The sequence below is a fragment of the Ruditapes philippinarum genome, unplaced genomic scaffold (genome assembly GCF_026571515.1).
Source record: "Ruditapes philippinarum isolate M1 unplaced genomic scaffold, ASM2657151v2 ctg28372_1_1_1_1, whole genome shotgun sequence".
NCBI classification, from domain to species: Eukaryota; Metazoa; Mollusca; class Bivalvia; order Venerida; family Veneridae; genus Ruditapes; species Ruditapes philippinarum.
Window position 1 is genome coordinate 1 of NW_026860442.1, and position 7271 is coordinate 7271.

The 7271-nt window shown below is 30.1% G+C and overlaps 1 long non-coding RNA gene across 1 annotated transcript; it reads right to left on the reverse strand.

The window, feature by feature from the left end:
• Positions 1-7: 7 nt before the first annotated feature.
• LOC132760092 (uncharacterized) lies at positions 8-6873 on the reverse strand. The gene is made up of 3 exons (XR_009629816.1): positions 6690-6873; positions 5680-5804; positions 8-265 (listed from the first exon to the last, which is right to left on the reverse strand). It is a non-coding gene; the product is annotated as an uncharacterized LOC132760092 (long non-coding RNA).
• Between the last annotated feature and the right edge of the window lie 398 nt (positions 6874-7271).

Here is a 7271-nt window from a genome sequence, read left to right on the forward strand (position 1 = left end):
TTGTATGTGTTATAAGGATAGTTGATTGTTTCAGGTGTAACGGTGACATATACAAAATATAAAAATGAAAATGTAAAGAAGAAAAATCCAAATCGCGCCGGGTGCACAAATAAAGGTTTTATAAGTAACTTTAAGCTTAGACCCCTCTTGTTGAGCATTTCTCCGCAGATAATGATATCTGTAGCAAAAACAACGCGATTTTGTTTTCAAAGGCACTTCTAACATCAAATCACGGGCTGCTGTTTGTTGATAATGCTGACCATTACTGCAAAAGATTTAAAATTTACATGAATATACATAGACTTTTACTATTGAAAAGAGACATAAAGAAAGATATTTAATTTCCTACTACAATGACAATAAACAACACGAAACAATCGTCAAAATGGGCTATCAACAAAAGTTATTGTTTGTGAAACATATTATGTATCAGAACCAGATTTTATATATCCGATCTGTGCACCGTAAAAATGAACTTTACAATTACGTTTATGATATAAATGTGTAACAGGCTTACATTGTTATGGGAAGGAAATGCCTTTATTGGCGTCCGCGCCGAAGCGCGGCGCCTATTGGAATAAAATGAGATTTTGTGAAAGGGCGACAGCAACTTCTCGAGCGTTTTATAGTTGCCAATAATAAAAGCCGATCATTCCGATCGGTATGAGGGTGCTTGATTATTAATAAGTCGCGATATGTACAATGAATGGCGAACTGGAGAATTTCGCAATGCAAACATTTTCAAATTAAATAACCTTTTCCGTCAATAAATCGCGCTCTTCGGTGTATTTTTGCTTATCATTTTGTAGTACACAGCTGGGTTATTATGGTATGTTATTCCGAAAGCTGTTAATAGAATGATGAGTTGATGACCTAAATATTCCGAAAATCTATTTATAGAGGGATGTACTCCTATTGGTAATTCCCGGTCTCTCCCGGGATTTACTAATGACCGGCGAATAGTACCACACGTTTATTGTCCGGTCTCTCCCGGTTTTGGAGTAGATGTTTGATATCGTTACAGAACAGAACAAATATTTTACAGATAAATAAGCTTTTTTTCAAAATGAATGTTTGTCACTTAGTTTGGTTACAATAATTAATAAACACAGATCAACTCTCGAATTGATTGATTATTATTATACATAAACATACAATTCGAAAAAAAAACCCCAACAACACAAATCGCATGTTATATTTTATCTATATGAGATAAAAACAATAAATATATGTACAATAATTGAGAAAAAATGTACACTTTTATGGCATTAATATGACACTATCAACTTTAAAACATTTTATTTAATTTGTTATTCGTGTTTAGTAAATATTCCGAGGAATTATTCAAAGTTACAAATCAGATTTTATGAATTATTCAATTGATTGATAATTTAAAAAATGATAAAGAAAAATACAAATGTACATGTATATGGTTTAAGAATAAACAATATTATATATTGAAAGATTAACCATGATTTACTGACTTTTTCCAGTTAAGTTTTGACTTATAATCGTCGATCATTATGACAATTGAATTCTTAAAATAGTAGTAAACGTAAAAACTCAGTATCAAAATAGCGCATAAAACACACACAAAAAAAAGAAAAGAAAACAATATTCATAAAATCTGTATTTTTTTTATTAAAATAGAAATTACATTTATTGAATAATAAACAATTATGCTCAACATGATCAACATGGTAATATAACAAGTGTCATATTGTTACTTAGTGTGAACAGATACCTTAAGAGGGGGTCCTCGCTAATAGCGATAACATAATAAGGGACAATTACACAAGTATGGTGTTGATCATGCGTTACACATATGGATTATGAATGATTGTATACATGTATATCCGTTGCTATTAATAACCACGATCATAAAGAAATAACAAGTAATATTCTAATTTCTAGCATGCCGATCAAAGTTATAAATAATGAACAATGTCTTTCGTCCGTTCATTCAAAAGTGATATACAATTCTGGTAAAACCCAATGAACCATTGAAAAGTTTATAAGAATATCTTGTCATCATATATCTACTAGTTCATCTGCACCTGCTGTTTGGACGCCCTTTGATGCTTTGCATCAATGCTTTTCTTGTATTTCATTTTAAGCGTATCCTTCCTCTGTTGATATATAAATCATGTATATGTAAATTCCATGTCAAGTGGTCAATGTTATTAAAACGCGAGATCGTGAATTATCACTAAAATGCTTTGTGAATTAATGTCAGATAAGTTAAAAAAATGATATGACAATAATCAAGACCATGTTTATATATACTAGCACAAAATGTAGTCTGTGACACGACAGGATATCAACACAAAGCATTCAAAGGAAATGGTATATTATGCTACCTTTACACGTAGGATAACACAGTAAAGTTATATACAAGTAGAGATTTTGATGCTAAAGCATCAAGTCGCCGGATAGAAAAATAATGATTCAACTATAAAAATAAGAAGAACAATGAGTTGAGTAATGTTTGCCACTGAGGCTTGTAAGGCAAGTGCTATGCTGGTAATTCTTCTTGTAATTGTTCTTTATACATATACTGTTGTACCATACATTGGAATCCGTATAGGTTACTAGTTCAGATAATTACCGACAAATAATTACCGATCATCGAATATTTGCAAAGTGACTATGAAAATATATATGTTTAATTATTTCATGAAACAATACAATTTTACTGTAAAAGTGTTGTACATCATTATTATGTGCTATAGAAAAAATATATATAATTTAGTTGAAATCAATACATGTTTTCCCATCGTTACATACGATATATAAAATTAACGTTTAATTGCCTTTCAGTGCGATAAACTATCAACACAGTTTATTATTTTTTTTCTATGTATCTAATACGATTCCGGACCCCTAACGTCATACCGTTTTGGAAACCTGCGTGACGGAAACCGACGGAATATACCGAAATCAACAATTACCATTATATATTTCAATAATGTGCCTCTTAAGCATAAAATAATTTTGGGATGTTCAACCTAAACTAAACTATTGAACTTTCTTCTCAAAAGTTTGACAGAAAGAGCCAAGTTTAACCCTTTACCAAGAAGAAAGGAAAAGGTTTTGAAAATTTATTTTTAATGTGTAAAATATGAGTAAACAGGTTTTTCTAATGATATAAGGTATGAAACTGATTAATGAGAAATAACTTATGTAATTATCTGTAAAAAATTACAATGATTTGCATCTTATCAGCTACCACACACTTTGCCAACCATTAACAAGTTACCTGTATGTCTTATCAGCAATCTGTTACTATTAATAGATTTTATAACGATAAACATGTAGTCACGTGATTCTTACGAAAGGCCAGGGAGAATTTGTTTATAATTAGATAAAATAATGTAATATAATAGGTCTCATAAAATATAAACAACCAAATAATTTTAAAGTGTCATTTCAAATATCATTAATGATTTATATATTATAAAATAGCAATGCTTGACACATAGAAAAAAGTAAAAGTAACCCTAATATTCAATGACTGATCCTTGGGGATACGTTATTTATTCATTTTATGAAAATGTAATGTTGCTTTTTAAGATGTCAATATGTGCATATTTCATTTCACTGAGCAAAGTTATCATATGTTTGAATTTTTGAGATTACTGAAAAATAATTGTTGTCTTTAATTGTTCAATGATTGATATGCTTTTATTTTCAGATTTTAAGGGCTTCTCCTACCATAGGTACAATATTAAACTGTTACAAATATAGTCGCCGGTTTCTACCGGCGACTAATAACATTTTTACAGAATTAAGATGGAGGATGTTTTTTTTACTTTCTCAAAAACAAAAACATCTGTGTAATAGACAGTATTGTATTATTTATGTATTTAACTGTCCAGCATTCGAACTAGTCAAGGAGAGAAACATTGCATATTGTCAAATTCAAAAACAATGAACAATAAAATGAATATCATACAATTCATAATTACAGAATTAAGTATTTTAATGAAATTAGTAAAAAAGCAGATAGTTGAAAATAAGAGACTTGAGTCTGCCCATAACTTGTAATGCAGAAATCATGTTAACAAACATTGTTAATGTTTGGCTGTTAATGTTTGGCAGTATTGGGATGAGACATATTCATTTTAGTGAGGTTTTTCTTTTGTTTCCATATTAATTTGTTATGGTTTACTTTAAGTATTTTAATCATGTTTTTATTTAAGAAATAATATATCCCAAACAGTGATTTTATCGCTCAATAACATCACTGTTTGGAGTTCGGATGCGAGGAATTATATCACGAGGGCGTAGCCCGAGTGATATAATGATGCGCATCCGAACGACAAACAGTGATGTTATCAAGCGATAAAATCACTGATTTGGATATATTATTTCGATTCTAACACGACATCAACAAATAAATGTTGCCGTACTTGATAGTTAAGCAAAGTTGCGCCTGATTTGTTTCCGTACTTATTTTCAGCGCGTCGGATTTTTAGTAAATATAGAACGTCAAACTGTGCATCTGTTGCATAATAACACACACTTTCTGTTCTTCTATGTTCAATAGGGAAAAATGCGGGTCGTGTTAGAATTGCTGATTTCATAATCTGATTTTTTATTTATGTTAATTATATGAAAGCAAGTTGATAACTTGTTTCACTTTTAGCATTTCTTTCCGACTAAATATATATTTTCATTCATTTCATTAATTTCAATAATTAAAGTCGTACAAGGGGTGACTCACATTACTCGCAAGCAAAAAAAAAACATAGGGGTCACGTTTTGCAAAATATGATTTAAAAAAAAAATGATCTAAAACAACAATCTTCAATTTAAAACTACACGTAACTGAAAGTCTTACACCTTGTCACCAAGTGTTACTCAGTGGTAACCGTTGTACCATACATTAAAATCCGTACCGATATCAAAATGTCTCGGATCAGTATTGCCAAACAGCAAGTTTTTGTCACCTTAGTGCAGTAACAAGTTAACTCAAACTTCTTTTAAGTTAACTCGTTAATGCACTAAGGTTACTGTTATATAAACCACTCAGCTGTTGTTTCTTTTGACCTAGAGTCAATAGAAAACTTCCTCCATCTGTATAGATAGCCAATGGTATTATTAAAGGAAGCCACATATGTATTCACTCTTTACTTCTCAAGTGTCACATCAGAAAAAAATGTTTAATAGATGTTTAATACACAGATGTGTTATCATTTAATCGAGTTAAGGAAAGATGTTCGAAATTAAAAAAAATAAAACAGGTCACAAATTCTCAGTTGTTAAAAATGTAAGTAAATTAATGGTCAATCTCTGTACCAATTTGTCTTAAGGTACATCTATATACTAGTAGTCGTATCAATGTCAATATGCGAAAGTCAATTTTATCAACCAAGTTCGAATTCCCAAACTTTTGAGTTTTATGTTAAGAAATAAATATAATTATTTAAAAAGAAGTTGTCATTTGAAATAAAGATTCTTTAACCTTTTATCATTTTCATATTAAATTTGTGAGGAATATATAGTATGAAAAATGACATAGTTTACATGTAGATCAGATAAACTGTCTGATGTTTATAACCGAAAACCCTACGCAAATAATCATTAGTTCTTTGCCAAAATGATAACCAAAATTTTGGAATTGAAATATAGAGTTAAAACAGAAAATTAATGATTCTTATTTCAAAAATCTCTCACCTTACAAAAAGTGTTGTTGTTGTTGTTGTTATATCGTTTTCTTAGCAAGTTCACCTACTACAAATCAATACTCCTTTTAACGCCCTCATATAACACACATATCTGTCTTTACATGGCGACATCATCTGCAAAGTTTATATATATGATCATTTTATGATATATTTTTCTAGAACTACATACATAAGTATCCTTCACTATATTATTGGTTATTGGTGATTGCAGGAGGCTGTGCACTACTGCTTCACTGATCTTTACATACAAAACATTTGTCATAAGTCACTGTCATTATTCTGATTGGATCAAAAATTCTCCCCTTTGTTGTATAAAACTGTATATAATACGGATCACCATACATCTAATGAGCATGTAAATCGCATTAACGCAAACTGGAGAAACTATACGAGTATATAGCACTCTTGTTTAATGAGGATTCGTTATTCCTGTCCGTTTATAGTCAATACATGTGCAAGAAAAGAAAGATATACTACCACATTAACTAGGTAGACGATTTTTGCTTCCAAGTTTTATTAAATTGTTTTATGAGCAATTATTTTTGCTTTGGTTTTTTAATTACATAATTCAGGTAAAATGTAACACATGTTTTATATTTTCTATATCGCATGTACTATTACGACAAGATGATCGTCAAAATGAATAACTTCATAGATGTACCTGAGAAAACATATACTAAAGTAAGAGAGTTACATCGCATGTATAAGTCAATTCTTCTTACGTTTTTAAATTAATGACTAAGTTTAATGACTTATTCAGATGAAGATAAAAGCTGTCTTTATTAACGTCGATCAATAATAACGACATTGTAATAATTGGCAACAAATACGTTTTCTTTCTGAAGTTCAAACAATACACTTTATATAGCGTTTAATCAGTGCACAAATGAATAGATAATATATAAAAATAAACAAATACATGTTTGGCCTTCAAAGAAGTTCTACCATGTAGAATTATCAGACGCAAGCAACCCTGGTCACCAGTGTTAAATTCCTCACCTTATTTTATTTCCTTTCCAAGACAAGTAATGATCATCTGAAGACTTGTTTCTTTGACTCACAGGAAGTCGATAATAGCTGCAACGCAATAGAAGAATAGATTCTATCAGAATAAATTCGTCCTTAGAGACAAACTTTCCTTCTTGGTGTTTATAAACTTACAAACATTTCATCAAAATACATTGTACTTGATAGTTTTCATTCCTGAAGATCTGTGTCCTATTTTTTTCATTTTTCAAATATATTGAAAAGAAGAAGACGTACCATATAAAGTATTAATTCATGTTTCCTATCATTCCAGAACTTGCGTTGTTATTCTCATTTAACTTTAAGTGGTCCTTGACCACTGTGTATGTTTATTCATCCAACCAATGAAAATATTTTAATAGGGGCACTTTTGAAAGATTTTTTGTATAACAAAGGGTATGTTTCAATGGATGTATATGTTAAACGTATATTGGTTATACTTTGAACCAATTACACTATTGTGCCTACAAACACCATGCTGGTCTCTCCAGGATTGTTAAATGTTTAAATGTATGTGATAATGTTGTTTCTTTTCTTATTATCATTATTCAAGTA